The 17,647-nt window shown below is 39.6% G+C and overlaps 1 long non-coding RNA gene across 1 annotated transcript in view; it reads right to left on the reverse strand.

Annotated features, from left to right (window-relative positions):
- Positions 1-17,099, reverse strand: part of LOC130912075 (uncharacterized) — a 30,190-nt gene extending 13,091 nt beyond the window's left edge. The window contains exon 1 of the long non-coding RNA XR_009062533.1: positions 16,777-17,099. This is a non-coding gene — a long non-coding RNA (uncharacterized LOC130912075). The remainder of the gene's footprint in view (positions 1-16,776) is intronic.
- Positions 17,100-17,647: the final 548 nt, after the last annotated feature.

The following is a 17,647-nucleotide window of genomic DNA, read 5'->3' on the forward strand; positions in this document are numbered from 1 at the left end:
TTCTTGACCACAAAGTAGCATTTTGTAACCGCCGTTTTTAGAATTCTGTGTCCTTGTATTTGTGCGACTGTTATACTGTACCTCAATATATTGTGGCCACAATTAAATTTTCTGTCCATGTCATGTCATGTCTGTGGTTCCATACATGTTTTTTGTTATTTTTTTTTTTCATGTTTTGTTTTTTTCAGTTAAAGCATTTTCTGTTTACTGAACTTACGTGCAGATGCAACTTTTCTGCGACCTTTGCATCATACGTTTGGTATACATTTTGGTCGATTTCCAAACAGTAGCCTACACTTAAGGAGCATTTAATATTTGAGGTTCTAGCATACAGTAGTTATGCAACTGGTAACTAATGAATATGAACATGAAAATTGTGGTAATCTCATTTCTCCTGGATGCACTGGATACTTTTCATGTCTTTCTGTATGAACTGTAGCTAAATTATTTTATTCCAGAATGTGAAGTCATTCAAAATCAATGGTCATTAGTCTTTTTGCTGACGAAACGTCTGCAGTATTTGGGAATTTTGTTTCCACAGCATTGCTATCTGTCTAGAAGAGTGAGAAGGATGGCATCATATTGTCCTCCCCAAGGGACAACTGAGACTCTCTCAAGGCTTGTCTCGCTCTTTTTCCCTGTGTCGTCTCTTTTTCGTCTGGTCTGTGAGGGCCATGGGTTTTTAACAGTGAGATGTATACCAATTCTAACCAGTAGGGAGTATGCGCAGCAATATTTAATTTATATTTATTGACCAAAATGCTAACGATAACAAGATTCAATCATCATAAAAATGATGTAATAATGTCATGAAATCTTTGATGAAATATAAATTCAACACACGTGTGCATTAAGAGCCTGATCTCTAAAGGTGGAGTTGATTTTGACAGTTTAGTATTCTTATTATGTAGCGCTCAGTTGTGAGAAGCAATTCTATTTCCTTAATAGAGATTGAATATTGGCGTTCGTTGACTTTTTCTTTGCCATTTTTTTACAATGCGCTTCAACAATTGTTTGGACAAAACATTGAGCGACAGTTCCGCATGCTTCCCGTTGAACAGCAGTGTCCAAACTACAGCCCGGGGCCAATTACAGACCACGGCCTAGTTTTTATTGGCCTGCAGAAAATGATCTATATCTATACTTATATATCCCTCATATTGTAGTTGGGTCAGATTTGATCCGTTTTCAAATTTTTGTATGCAAAAATCAATTGTACTTTTGTCATACCCAAACTTGAAAAGGGTCAATCTTTCCTCAAAAATAATATACTGCAAAGGTTTAGTATTTCAGGCCAAGTTATTTACAGATTAAATTTAATTCACAAGCAAAAATATGGGCTGATTTCTAACCCAAGACAAGGGTTAAAAATGGAAATTTGTCAGTGTGTGTGTATCTGTGTGTGTTTTTTTCACCTGTGGACTCCAAAACAGCTGGGCAGATTTTGAAAAAATTTTACACAGTTGTACTTTATGTCTTAGGGCTGTTCTTAGATGGGTTTGAACTCTGTAGGCCTCCATTTAATACGGAAATGTGAAACTCCAAAAATTAGAAAATCCCTGATTGTGGAGGCAACAACGCCGTCTTTCGGGCAAAATATGAGTCTCTTGCGATTCCAATAACACAGTTGGCTTTCAACATTTACGATTTCGTGTCCAAATTTAAATGTGCTGCGATGATGTGTTGTGGTTTTGAGTACTCTGCAACAAGACGCTGAAATTTGATAAATTTGTACAATTTTCCGGAATTTTACTAAGGGATTCATTTTGGATGGATATTCATACTGTACACAGTGATGGAAAAGCGATTGCGTATTAATCCATTTATGGTGTTCTATTACGACTACTACTACATTACAGCTGCATCACTGAAGAAAGCATGTTTTATCTGTTATCCGGTTGAATTGCATTCACATTACACAAACCTAAGGAACGCTGATATGGTTCCCACAAGAAGCTTAAGTTGGACCACATTTTGTTTGACAAACAGTAGTGACGTCACCTGTAGAATTCAACTGCTCCTATTTGAGGCAAGCTCGTGCCACTATCTGATTTCGATGGTGTACTCGAATGTGGCTGCGTATGCGTGAAACCTGCGCAACTTGCCATGATGTCGCTGCGGCAGGACATGTGAGGTCCTCCTGATACCTTTTATCTAAGGGTCTTTTGCCCAACTACCGATGCCCTTCTTAGCTTTCTGAACTCAATGTTGTTGATTTGGTTTTAGGTTTGATTGTTTGGTTTTGTCCATGTACAGCACTTTGTTTTAAAAACATCCTTAGATGTGTTGAATTTGTGCTTACATTGTTCCCCCAAATATTCATAATTGAACACTATCAACACTGGCAGTCTTCATTACTTTTGTAGTACCCTACTTTTGTTGCAATCATGCAATTTAGCTTCCACTATTCGGTCAGTATGCAGTCGAGTCATACCTGTGCTACTTATAGCCTCTAGGGGCAAATTTGCATGGGATCCGTGGATTTCAAAGATTTCTTGCGATGCATTAATCACTATTATAATTCTCAAATAATTTATCTTCTTTGGCTTTGTAATGTCAACAATGTTGGAGGGAACAGCAATCACTCATTGTGTCATAAGGTGAGATAGCTATGCAAATGTGCCCTCGGTGAACACAGGGATCACTGCTTGCAACTCCTCATCTCCGATTTTTTTCCCTACAAACTGATATAGGAATATTTATACATATTTGATGCCACTTTGGATTTTTAAAAAATCAATTAGGTAATCAAGTTTTCAAAACGCAGATGCTGTTCCGGTGATGTTTTGCACATTGCCTGCCACTCATATAATTAAAAACACATCTGTCGATGTCCCGGCTGCCAAATAGCCTTTGATTAGTTCCAGCAAATATATTGAACCACATCTAGCATATACACTGATTTTGCTGAATCAGCATGAATTATATACAGTCGGGCAAATAAGTATTTAGTCAACCACCAATTGTGCAAGTTTTCCTACTTGAAAAGATTAGAGAGGTCAGTAATTGTCAACATGGGTAAACCTCAACCATGAGAGCCAGAATGTGGGAAAAAAAAACTGAAAATCACATTGTTTGATTTTTAAAGAATTTATTTCCAAATTAGAGTGGAAAATAAGTATATGGTCACCTACAAACAAGCAAGATTTCTGGCTGTCAAAGGGGTCTAACTTCTAACGAGGTCTAACGAGGCTCCACTCGTTACCTGTATTAATTGCACCTGTTTTAACTCATTATCGGTATAAAAGACACCTGTCCACAACTCAGTCAGTCACACTCCAAACTCCACTATGGCCAAGACCAAAGAGCTGTCGAAGGACACCAGAGACAAAATTGTAGACCTGCACCAGGCTGGGAAGAATCTGCAATAGGTAAAACGCTTGGTGTATAGAAATCAACTGTGGGAGCAATTATTTGAAAATGGGAGACATACAAAACCACTGATAATCTCCCTCTATCAGGGGCAAGATCTCACCCTGTGGCGTCAAAATGATAACAAGAACAGTGAGCAAAAATCCCAGAACCACACGGGGGGACCTAGTGAATGACCTACAGAGAGCTGGGACCACAGTAACAAAGGCTACTATCAGTAACACAATGTGCCGCCAGGGACTCAAATCCTGCACTGCCAGACGTGTCCCTCTGCTGAAGCCAGTACACGTCCAGGCCCGTCTGCGGTTTGCTAGAGAGCATTTGGATGATCCAGAAGAGGACTGGGAGAATTTATTATGGTCAGATGAAACCAAAAGAGAACATTTTGGTTGAAAAACAGGTCCTCTTGTTTGGAGGAGAAAGAATACTGAATTGCATCGGAAGAACACCATCCCCACTGTGAAGCATGGGGGTGGAAACATCATGCTTTGGGGCTGTTTTTCTGCAAAGGGACCAGGACGACTGATCTGTGTAAAGGAAAGAATGAATGGGGCCATGTATCAAGAGATTTTGAGTGAAAATCTCCTTCTATCAGCAAGGGCATTGAAGATGAGACGTGGCTGGGTCTTTCAGCATGACAATGATCCCAAACATACAGCCAGGGCAACAAAGGAGTGGCTTCGTAAGAAGCATTTCAAGGTTCTGGAGTGGCCTAGCCAGTCTGCAGATCTCAACCCCATAGAAAATCTGTGGAGGGAGTTCAAAATCCGTGTTGCCCAACGACAGCCCCAAAATATCATTGCTCTACAGGAGATCTGCATGGAGGAATGGGCCAAAAAAGAGTTACAGAAAACGTTTGGCCTCCATTATTGCCAACAAAGGGTACATAACAAAGTATTGAGATGAACTTTTGGTATTGACCAAATACTTATTTTCCACCATGATTTGCATATAAATTCTTTAAAAATCAAACAATGTGATTTTCTGTTTTTTTCCCCCCACATTCTGTCTCTCATGGTTGAGGTTTACCCATGTTGACAATTATAGGCCTCTCTAATATTTTCAAGTGGGAGAACTTGCACAATTAGTTGTTGCCTAAATAATTATTTGACCCACTGTATTTGCATTTATATGTATATATATTTTAACCAAAATTAAAGAAAAGATTGGCATTCTGAGAGTGTAGACTTTGTTCATGTCAAGTGTCAACAGTCAGTAGGCAGATTCTAGGATAAAGCATTTTAGATTACAGAAAGTGCAGCTGACCACAATGCGGTTGATACATATAGTTTGACAGATAGAAAAGAATCAAATAAAGAAGCTTTTCGATTAAAAAAAAAAAAAAAGAGAGACATTTTAACCGTTTATTGAAAAAAGCGTTTGAATACCCACACCTCTTTTAATGCACCACATGTCATATTCCACGGGGGAGCTCCAGCGAGGGGCTGTGGGACGGGCGGCTGAGTAGAATTTCCATGCAGTGGTACCACTGCCCCAAGCTGGCTTTCCTATTTTAATGCATAAACTGCAATACCCTCCCCACACAGTCCTATCACAGTGATGGGTAATGGCTGCCAGTTGGGGATCTGGTAGCTGCAGTAATAGGGTGGGAAGTGGGTCCCTCACTTTTTCCCTATGGCGTGGCTCCCGGTGGGTGGCCTCATCTCTGCCTGGGCTGCCGGCTGCAGGGACGGGGGCGACCGGGAATCCGATCTCGCGTCACCCCGCGGCGGCTTCTTGGCGTTCTCCTGCTTCCGCCTTCCCCTCTCTTCTCTGCCTGGGTATCCGCCCTGCGCTCTGGTGTGGGTCGCTGCCTGGATGCTGGTGGGTTGGCTGGGTGTCGCCTGCTCCGGCGGGGGGTCCTGCTCTGGGCTTGGTGGGCCATTGGGGGTCCGGCGGTGTGCCATGCCGGTTGGGGGACCACGGCTGTGGGTTGTTGCCCGGGTGGGCGTGGGGGTTGTGGCACGTCCCCTTATCCCATCCCTGAAGGCCGGTTGATTGGGGCAGGGATGGCCCGGGGGACCACCCTGGACTCTTGGGGGATAACAATGGCCTCTTTGCCGGGCTGTGGGAGGAGGGATGGGCAGGGCTGGCTCTCCCCCCGATTGGCTGGGGTAGGACCATGGCCTTGGGGCGGCGCCGTATGCGACATCTCCACTCGTCTGCAGGACTATCACATGTTAGATGGGATTCTCGCATGTGACTAGGTGAAATTAGACAACATGAAGTAGAAAACTTCGGTGTCAGGATTAGCAATGAGACAACATAGAATAGGATGCCAACATACACACACACAAAGGATTCACACAAATACTGCATTCTAGACCACATGGCTGATTTGTGTACACTCCACCCCTCCCAATCACTTATCTCTCAGACCCCCCGCTCCCCTCTTTCCTTGGTTATCAGGCCCCCCACATGGTGTCAACCGGAAATGCAACTAGCTAACGATAGCACCAACATATTCATAATTAGTGTAGACGTTCAATGTATTTCTTGTTGTTGTTTCTTCTGTCTCTCTCTTCTTCTTTTCTTATGTTCCCCCATAAACCCTTCCTGTTCGCTGCTTTCTCCTAATAAACGAGGTACGTTGAATGATCACAATGGAAGTATGTCATAATCCGGTGTGATATATTAAAACTGTTCAGACCAATTGGACAGTCAGACCCCTATTCTCCGTGTCAAGCAGCTGAAGAGGGCAGGTTAGAAAAAAAAGGCTCTGAATGATATTAGCGACTGAAAATGGGAAAAACAGTAGACAGTTTAAAAAATCTATGGAATACATTTGTAACTCTATGAAACAAATATCTGAACACAAACTGTGGAACAGCACATACAATGTAATAAAACTCACAGGCACATATTTTTGATCAGTTGTATGAAATAAAATATTAAAAATAAAAATAAAACTGGAGTTTACAGAGTCACTTCACACACTTTTGTGTCTACATGACCTCTGTTATCAATTGGGTTGTAAAAATTCATCAATCTAGATCGCTATTGATTGGTTCAGTAACAAAATTGTTTCCAAAAAATGCTTTTATTGTTTGAGTAAAATTGAACTGATCGTTAAATGTGTACATACTGTATTATATTGTATCGTCATGAAATTGGTGATTTTAAACCCTTAGCTCTCACAATATATCAAAAGCATAGATGGCTATTATTTGTTTTGTTTTGCTGTTGCTTTTTAAGAGGCAGGAATAGCTTGACTCAAATTCGTCCGTTCAGTTTTATTCATTTCCGTCAGATACAGTGCCTTGCAAAAGTGTTCGGCCCCCTTGAACCTTGCAACCTTTCGCCACATTTCAGGCTTCAAACATGAAGATATAAAATTTTAATTTTTTGTCAAGAATCAACAACAAGTGGGACACAATCGTGAAGTGGAACAAAATTTATTGGATAATTTAAACTTTTTTAACAAATAAAAAACTGAAAAGTGGGGCGTGCAATATTATTCGGCCCCCTTGCGTTAATACTTTGTAGCGCCACCTTTTGCTCCAATTACAGCTGCAAGTCGCTTGGGGTATGTTTCTATCAGTTTTGCACATCGAGAGACTGACATTCTTGCCCATTCTTCCTTGCAAAACAGCTCGAGCTCACTGAGGTTGGATGGAGAGTGTTTGTGAACAGCAGTCTTCAGCTCTCTCCACAGATTCTCGATTGGATTCAGGTCTGGACTTTGACTTGGCCATTCTAACACCTGGATACGTTTATTTTTGAACCATTCCATTGTAGATTTGGCTTTATGTTTTGGATCATTGTCCTGTTGGAAGATAAATCTCCGTCCCAGTCTCAGGTCTTGTGCAGATACCAACAGGTTTTCTTCCAGAATGTTCCTGTATTTAGCTGCATCCATCTTCCCATCAATTTTAACCATCTTCCCTGTCCCTGCTGAAGAAAAGCAGGCCCAAACCATGATGCTGCCACCACCATGTTTGACAGTGGGGATGGTGTGTTCAGGGTGATGAGCTGTGTTGCTTTTACGCCAAACATATCGTTTTGCATTGTGGCCAAAAAGTTCAATTTTGGTTTCATCTGACCAGAGCACCTTCTTCCACATGTTTGGTTTGTCTCCCAGGTGGCTTGTGGCAAACTTTAAACGAGACTTTTTATGGATATCTTTGAGAAATGGCTTTCTTCTTGCCACTCTTCCATAAAGGCCAGATTTGTGCAGTGTATGACTGATTGTTGTCCTATGGACAGACTCTCCCACCTCAGCTGTAGATCTCTGCAGTTCATCCAGAGTGATCATGGGCCTCTTGGCTGCATCTCTGATCAGTTTTCTCCTTGTTTGAGAAGAAAGTTTGGAAGGACGGCCGGGTCTTGGTAGATTTGCAGTGGTCTGATGCTCCTTCCATTTCAATATGATGGCTTGCACAGTGCTCCTTGAGATGTTTAAAGCTTGGGAAATCTTTTTGTATCCAAATCCGGCTTTAAACTTCTCCACAACAGTATCTCGGACCTGCCTGGTGTGTTCCTTGGTTTTCATTATGCTCTCTGCACTTTAAACAGAACCCCGAGACTATCACAGAGCAGGTGCATTTATACGGAGACTTGATTACACACAGGTGGATTCTATTTATCATCATCGGTCATTTAGGACAACATTGGATCATTCAGAGATCCTCACTGAACTTCTGGAGTGAGTTTGCTGCACTGAAAGTAAAGGGGCCGAATAATATTGCATGCCCCATTTTTCAGTTTTTTATTTGTTAAAAAAGTTTCAATTATCCAATAAATGTTGTTCCACTTCACGATTGTGTCCCACTTGTTGTTGATTCTTGACAAAAAAATTAATTTTCATATCTATATGTTTGAAGCCTGAAACGTGGCGAAAGGTTGCAAGATTCAAGGGGGCCGAATACTTTTGCAAGGCACTGTATGCAATACATGCGTGAAAGATGCAACAATGAATGAATGCAACAAGCATCTTAAGCCACTACTGTAGGTTGATCACCCCTGCTGTGAGACAAGACTTTATGTCAAGGAAGAGATTTTTTTTGCAAGAATTTGTGTTAGCATCTTTGCTGCAATACTCCATGCTTAAAGCACTGCTTAGGGCAATTTTTCTAGACATTCACTATTTGTAGCAGCGTGTTTCCCTTGTGATTATGGCGGGCTTTAGTGTATTAGTGTTCACCACATACAGTGCATTGCTTAGCTTTGCATGACAAATGCTGTTTTCCCTCTTTTAGTTTTTGAAACTGGATTTTGTAATGCAGATAATTACACTTAACATTTGTAGGGAAATCCCTGCAGCAAAAAATGTCATTCATTTTCTATTGTGGTTTCCCTCAGACAGAAGAAATCTGTTTTTGATAGTAAAGTGCCTTAGAGTGTTTCCCTCAGCTTCTGGCTGGCGATGAGGAGGGAAAAAAAGGCCAAAAACCCCTCTCATGTGTCAGAAATGACCGCATCACCTCTTGCTGGTCACACACACCCACAGTCGCTCACGCCTTCACGTTCCCACAAAGCCACAATGCATCTTGGGAACCATTAAGGAAACCGGAGACCACCGCAGTGGGCAAAGGACACAAACACAGGGTGAGAGGCTGAGGGCAAGTGAGACCGAGATGAAGGAAAGTGAAGGTTTATTGGGTGTTTTTCAAGGATTAGGCTATTTTAATTCACAGAGAAAACGTTGGACAGCAGATGGCAGACTGAGTATAAAAGTGTAAGAATAAGTAGAGTAAACGTTTATCAATAACAAAATGGGGAAATTACTGATCAAAGCTCCATGTTTGGGTCTCACCCTCCTCCCCCACACCAAATAAAAATGTATATAGTGTAAGCAAAAATAATAAACATAAAATAATGGAAAAAATGAAAATGGAATTGAAAGATCAGATAAACAGATACATATTTAAATTACGTAAAAATCAAAGCAAGATAAATGTAGTTATTTACTTATTGAAATGGACTGTAATTAACACACACAACAACAGCAACATCTCAATGGATTCACGTGCAATATCAGAGGAAATTGTAATTTTTCAATTTTCCATCACTGATTTGAGCACTTTCACGGACAATAGAGAGCTCAGTGATTATTTCTACCTTTATAGTTAGAAAAACATTTGAGCAATGCATTCTCACTTAGATTTCATAATTTGAGCCTGAAAGAGTTGAAGAAAATTTTTTGATTTTTGAACATTCCTTTATTTAAGATTTGGACTTCCTGGCAAGTTTGCTGAAAAATAGAAGCATGACACACTGACTATTCTGATTATCGGTCACCTTCATTGTTTTGTCTTCTGTTGTAATATTTGTGGACTCTGCCAGTGTTTATCCATTCAGACTTGATGATGTGGGCATCTAATAACATGGACATTAGTGAGTCTGAGATGAAGAAGGTGAGACAATGACTACGTTGAACAAAGCGTAGTACAGAACTGTTATGAAGAGTGGTGCATTTATTACTGAACAAATACATCAATAATGTATTTCACATCCTATTAGTTGCCGTCACTCTTTCTAAAATACAAACTCTATCTTTTTTTGATCAGCATTGAAACATCTGAGGCAATCACTCAAACTTAGACAGCAAATTAGTCTTGTCATCTTCACAATTGTAGATAAAATGTTCTAGATTGAAAAATAAATTCCACTCTCATGTTGCTGCATCTGCCTCTAAAATAACTAATCTGCGCAATTGTGATTATAGATCGGCTCCAGCAAAGGTCTCTGATATGTCTAATTATAGCAGGCCGCCACAGGGATATGATAGCCAGGAAGTATCGTTTGCATGGAGATGCATTTTTGTCAACTGAGCAGCTTGATGATCTTAAAATCCTATGAGGTTTTAAGTGGAAATCAATGTTGACTTTTACTTTTTAATTTACCGAAATTGGCCAATTTTGTGCAATGGATTTTCAAAAAGCATCATTTGTTACGGTTCTCTTAACCCTTTCAGGACCAGTGGTCACTACAGTTTAAAAGAGGGAAATTGATATTAAAACATAATGACGTCAACAGACAGCAGGTTTTAGCAGCCAAAGAGTTAAACTATGTGAGGACCCAAAAGAAAAATAACTTGAATAAATTCCTGCAGCAAAATACACTCGCGCCACACTTATTTGAATTTGTCTGAAGGGCAAGACACACGGGAGGCGCCGTCGCTCACGTTCAATACATTTTTTACGAAACGAGTGCAACCTGGCGAAAATCCCCAAGGCTCTTAAGGCTGGTTTTTGCTTCTCCGGAGGACCTACACTGTCAAGGCAGACCCAATTTACGACCCTCTGTTGTAGCCTGACGTGCACCTTCAAAAAAATCATAACTACGCGTCACGTCAACGCGTGGTGACGTGACGCAAATGGACTGTGATTGGTCCGCTCAGACTGTTTTTTCTGGTTCAGCGCGAAATCACCAACATTTACAAACATTGTTGCGCTACACTCAAAAATGGACCAAGCCAACAAGAGGGTCATCGAAGAGGTCCGCAAGTACGACCTCATGTACAATGTTTCGTCAAGGCAATTATAAAGATTGCCAAATGGCAAGCAATTTGTGGATGGAGATTGCTGAATATACGGGGCTGGAGGTCAGTGAATGCATTACAAAATGGTCGAAACTCCGAGACAAGTATGTGTGTGTTCGGAAGCGAATGGCCACACGAAGCGGTGACCAAGCCGACCAAAAACTGCCAGGTTTTTATCACTTTATGTCGTATTTTATCTTTTATTTTGTCCATATGTTTGCTGTGATTCTCTGACTTATTTACATTTTACACTTCAAGGATATGAAGAATAAAGAGTTGTTTAGATGTTTAATTTTCAACAACAGACAGGTCACACACTTGATACATCATCACTGATTGAGAGTGCCTCGGTGTGTTCACCATCAAAGCTTCCAATGCAGTTTGGGAAGTTCCATAGCTGCCAGAAATCTGCTATGGCTTCCCACTGACTGGTTGTAGGACACAGCAAAGAAATCGGACAAAACGCTGGACAACACGGCTTTCTGGCTTCACACCCGATGCTCGAATTCATAATGTGACTGCCAGTGACTGTGCAGCATCAAAAGTCGGACAGACTACCTGCGCCTCAACATTTGTATGATCTATTGTGATTTATTGTTTAATGTTTATGAGCTTAAGATCCACATTCAAGCGTTCCATCTCCGTTGCCATTGTTGTCTGACTGGAAGAAAAGTCAAGGAATTCGACAACAGTCCCCCAAAAACGCACAAACACAACGCAACGCTCTAGTGCCTTGGTAGTGAATTACGGAGCAAGGCGTTCCCTTGACGCAGAACTTAGAATGCTCGTTGATGACGTAGGGTCTACGCCGTCGCTACTCGGTCACCGCACCGTAGAAGCATAACTTGGGCTTAAGCGACACGTGACGTTCGTGCACGTGAAATGTCGCGCATGTACACCTGCAGATGTGGACCAGCAACGCGATATAAGAAAATTAAAAAACAGTTCTATTTCTGTCGCCTGGCACTATAACCAATCAGCAACGGATTTATTTATTGACATATCACCAGCGAGGACACTGGCCAACCCAGAAATTCATAACACACGCCACATTACGCCAATATGGGCAAGCGTATCATTTTAGCAGTGTGCGAACAGCACACACTTCACGATACCTCTCGGCATGATTTCAGGGGCATAAATTAAAATAAGCAGCAGTATGGGAAGTTGTTGGCGCTCAGAAGAGACTGAAATTTTTTAAATGTCCTCCAAATTTAGATCCAATCAGGTATGAGGACACAGGCTGAGGGCAGTGCGTGTCGCTGTCGTTTGCCGCTGCAGTCGCATCGCGCCCGTGTGCTGGCTTTCAGCTCAATGCCATCACTCATCACCTCCAATGTATCTAGCCCCTTATTTGAATTTTTAAAGTGTATTTTTCAAAACAAATCTTATTAAAATTATTTATAACTTTTATTATTAAAGTCTTTTATTAGATGTTTTTTTTTTAAATTTTACTAATTTTTATTTAAACAAAACGGATGCTTTAAATAATCAATTGAATTTATTTTAATTATATATATCTGTATGTATGTTTTTTTTACTCATTGCAAAATACATACAGGCAACACTAATACTACAATTAGATGCCAAATTGAGGCCTCAAATATTGTCCCGTGGGCTACAATTGGACCCCGTGCCACATGCTTGCAATCCCTGTCCTAAAACATTTAAGACAAAAAAAAAAAATAATAAATAAATTCGTTAACGAAAGGTTTAAAAAGCACACAGTGCTTAGAGCTCCCGTCAGGATGATGAGCAAGTGGAGAAACTGTTGTATTATATTGTTGCTGTGAATAAATTCAGACCATTGGTGCACAAATGGAGAGAGTGTCTGTTTTGGACAAATGGAAGGAAGAAAGGTGGGGGGGGGGATGAAGGGCAGAGACAAGCGTCCTCTTTTATATGATTAAGTCTTACTGTAAGCCTTTTTCAGAAAGATATACTGGAAATCTCATTTCTATCCTTTTTAGTAATCAATTACCAGAAGACGTTTCCTTAGAAGTTACAATCGTTTTCGGCATGACAGAAAAATCTTTCATAGATCCATTTACCATGCCAACGTTTGGACTAACCTGGTGGACTGATCATTATTGAATTCATGTTATGATACTGCTCCAAATAGTTGGGTTCTCAAAGTTTCTTTTATTTATTTATTTTTTCCAGTAAATTGCTTCACATTGAATTAATTAGGCAGTATTGGATAAACGTAGGTTTATTTTGGACCAGCTGAACATACCTGTCTAAAGGGTTTTTCCTTGTTTTCGGTAAGCCAACACTATCAGTGTTACTATCAGGAAAAATGGTCCAAGTAAAACCAGTCAGGCAACTGCTTTAATCATCTGAAGAAAGAACCATCTCTGACAAAAACTTGGCACAACAGTATGAAAAAAATGTCACAGTTTCCTTCTTGAAAGCATTGATCCATTTTCAGTATCGCTCATCTTCACCAAGGGTGCTCTAGCCTATTCCAGCTAGCGACTGATTTTTCACAAAAGGATCCGATTTTATCTACATAAATGGTGCCAACATCCTTGTTCAGGTTATCACTAAACATCCACCTATGCTGACTGCTGGTTGCTTTTCATATTTTGTAAAATGCAAAGAAAGACAGGATTCCCTGTTGAGGGAGCTTTTTGTTTCCTAATTGTGCCAACCAGAGCTGTTTTCTTCTGTCGAGTCTCACAAACAAAGTCAAGGGGTTGTCACATGTATGTGTGTCCCATAAGCCCGTCTGCTCATTGTTGTCGAGGAGCACTGTTGCACAAAATATGTCTTGTTCTGTCTGGCCATATCCCACATATGTTTCCAGAAGTTACAAAGTACTCTACTGTACACTATGTACTTAATTTGGAGTTCTCATTTGACTCTTGTGCTTAAAATAAAGTATAAGCTCTAAAAAGTAGAAAAATAAAAATAGATTTGTAAAGCCAATTATTTCATGATCTATTTTGAAACCATAATGATGGAAAGATACAACCAAAATAAATACCTTCCCATTTTAAGAACCTGCAATGTGCTCATAGTGTTATCATGTCATTCTTTCTTTTTTTTTTTTTTTAAATCCTCGTTGTCATTGGAGGCAATGCTTCCACAATGTGTTCCCATAGCTTTGCTTGCATTGTTAACTAAACTACTATTTTTTGTTAAATACAATTTTTTTACTACCCAGATGAAGGTCTCAAGTTGTTGCTTACTGTGTTTTTCTTGTTGTTTGTTCTTTTTCTTGTTGTTGTCGTAATTATTGTTCTTTTCCTTCTTGTTGTTTCAGGACACTGACTACAATTAGTCATCCCCAATTATTCGTGGACAAATCAGGATTATTTGGGTAGCTGCAGGGGTCAGACAAAATAATGGAAAAACCTAACATTTTGCCATCACAATCATTAATAATAATAATAGTAATACATTTTATTTCTAGAGCGCTTTTCAAGCCACACAAAGACGCTTCACAAGAGAGATGGAATCATAGTACGATCAAAACAATCATTAAAAAACAAAACCAACAAAAAAAGTTTCATTGAAAATAATTGTTGAAGAATGGCATGAGGAAGATTCTAATGAAGTTGAGCATCTCGTATGGCCGGCATAATCCCCAGACCTCAACGTTATTGAGCATTTATGGTCAGTATTACAGATTCAGTTATGACGTCGAACTCCACAGCCATCGTCTCTAAAATAGTTAGAGGATATCCTAACTGAAGAATGGCTTAAATTTCCTTTGGAAACAATCCACAAGTTGTGAATCAATACCTCGGAGAACGAAGGCCGTCCTGCACCATATTGAATTAGTATTTGTTGATTTTTTTTAAGGTGTTTCCATTATTTTGTCCAACCCCTGTAAATTCTAAGCATGTAGACACATTGCTGCTTGGAGCCGTATTTTTTTTTTTTTTTTTTTTTTGGGGGGGGGGGGGGGGGGGGGGCTTGAGGGCTGGTTGGTTAGATTAATTAATTGCAGAATCAAAATTTGCTACTATTAAATCCAGTAGGTTTATTCTAGGACTGTATACACACTGATCCTCAAACACTTTTTTTTTTTTTTTTTTTTTCAGGGCTGATCAATTAATTAGATGTAAAATTATAGTTGCTTTTTTCTGTTATTTGTGGACAGATCACAATGAAATTTGATGAGTATAATTGAGGGATGTCCACGCATAAATCCTTGGAGCCTTATTTCTTACTAATTAACAGACTTATGGTTGCCTGTAGGGTATTTTGAATTACCGTACATAAACCTTATTTTTGTGTGTTTACAGCAGGGTTCTTCAAATTATTTCACATAGGGTTGCGGTACGTACAGGATTTCATTCCGACAAAACAAGACGACACCTTTTCACCAATCTGGTGTCTTACACGTGTAATCAGTTGATTACAGTCAGGTACAGCTTATTTTAGCAGAAACCTCAATGGTTAAACCGTCTGTGCTCGATCAGCTGGAACAAAAACCACGGTCCACAGTGGCCCTCGAGGACCGGTTAGGAGACCCCTGGTTTGCAGCATAGGCAAAGAATTTTTAAACACGAAAAGCTTGTGTTTTTATGTTGCCATAATAAATAATATGTACCCCAAATTTCGGGACTAGAAGACGCACCAGATTATAAAGCGTACCATCAATGAACAAATTTATTTTCATATGTACTGTACATAAGGCACTCCTAATTATAAGGAACATTAGTAGATCATTGTTCTGTATTTGTCATTTGTTCTTTACCTTTTAAAACTGTAATTATTACTTAATTTGTCAGTTTACTTATTATTTGTTTTATCGAATTTTAAATGGGTTCATGGATGATGTGTGTCTTGAGCAAGTTACTGGAGCAGTATAATACAGTTATGCTCCAAAAAAACATACCAACTCTTTTCAACCAAAGTTACCCAAAATTCATACATAAGGCGCACTGTCAAATTGAAGATGAATAAAGGATTTTAAGCGCACGGTAAAAACAGTAAATAATTGTCCAGCCAACATCATTAACAAATCTCTTAATTAAGGCACTGATGGGAAGTACAGTACATTCTTGTTCGTCATTAAAGCTCTCTAATTTAGGTTTTTTCATGTTACTGCTTTTCTTGTTTTTTTTTTCCTGCCCTTTAATGCCATAGGTTCGTGACCCATCAAGAGCTCATCTATATTCTACACTCTCTATTTACTGCATCTATCTTAGGTTGAGTTGTCATCTGCGAAAGTTAACAAAAAGTAGGGAGGGCAATTAACAAGTTGTCAGATAATTACTGAGAAAAGAAATGCCCAGTTATTTGTATGTTTTCTTGCTGTCGCATGTGATTGATTCCCATTTACAAATGAATAAGAATATTGCAATCAAACTTACTACAACCCTCCAAAAGACGAGCCTGGTTAAAACTCCTTTCTGCATCTTTGCGAAGGTGGTACACCTTGTTGCCCAGTAACTTGATGATTGTTATTGGGGGTTGTTTAAGGGAAAGGGCTCTGTGGGGACCACAAGCACGGGCTGCTGTGTGATAATATCAGTTTCTTATGGAGGGAAATACGAGCAGAAATCTTTAAGAGACAGAGAGGGTCCACATAGATCTCTAGGGTCACTTCTAAAATATTTCTGGTGAGGACGATGGGTTGTTTATTCAGCAGGTTGTTTATCACCCGTGAGTATAGGAATCAAAGCGCTATTTTTCAAACATATTTGAAAAGTTGCCATACAGTGAAAGGAGTATTTGCGTATTTAGCCTTTTCACAGATTTCTAGAGGAACCTGTATCCAGTGTTGTTAATAACGGCGTTACAATATAACGGCGTTACTAACGGCGTTATTTTTTTCAGTAGTGGGTAATCTAATTGATTACTTTTCTCATCTTGGCAACGCCGTTACCGTTACTGAGGACGGAAAGGCATGCGTTACTATGCGTTACTATATTGGTCGAAAAGTCTGAGGGAGATTGACTCACCGAGACGACAGAGCAGAGCAGGAGTGTGGAGGAGGCAAGAAAGTTGTGACGCCGAACAAACGCGATGCTAGGTAGCTCCAATAATACATGTTGTTGCCGATAGCCTTCAAACTACGCCCGCATGTTATGGTAGATATGGTAGACATGGTAGATATCACATGTACTGTATATAGATATAACTAGATGCAAAATGACAGACACTAAATGCGTTAGTAGACAGCCGCCATCTTGAAGCAGTAGACTTTTTAGGATGGCTCTGTTGTAGAGAACCTTCCTAGCAAACCTAAGTAACTTTTTATATAAAATACTTCTAAATCGGCAAAATCTTGACTTGAATCTATCTTTAAATGATGAAACTGTTTTAAAACTCGTATGTCGAAAGTAGAGAGAAGGGAACTAATGCAATAATGGGAGCAATTCTAACAACTTTTAACAGTTGATTCAGGGTAAAGAGTAAATTAGGGTAAAGAACTGGGCTCGGGCCAATTGTACCAAAAACCTTCACAAAAAACTTCACATAGTGTGGCCAATGTTTTTTTTTTTTTTTATTGAGGAAAAAAAAAAAAAAAGTAATTATCACCAATTACTTTGCCAAGTAACTAATTACTCTTACATTCAGGTAATTGAGTTACTAAAGCAATTACTTTTTGGGAGAAGTAATTTGTAACTATAATTAATTACTTTTTTTCAGTAAGATTAACAACACTGCCTGTATCTCTATTTTGGCAGACAAATTAGCATCAAACCATGTGATGCCTCAACTTTCTTTTCTTTCTTTTCAAATTTGCATGTCAGTTGTCACACTCATGGTCAAATATTTTCTGCAATGACGCCCCTACTTTTTGTTTTGAATATTAAAAAAAAAAAAAAA

The sequence above is a fragment of the Corythoichthys intestinalis genome, chromosome 2 (assembly GCF_030265065.1).
Source record: "Corythoichthys intestinalis isolate RoL2023-P3 chromosome 2, ASM3026506v1, whole genome shotgun sequence".
NCBI classification, from domain to species: domain Eukaryota; kingdom Metazoa; phylum Chordata; class Actinopteri; order Syngnathiformes; family Syngnathidae; genus Corythoichthys; species Corythoichthys intestinalis.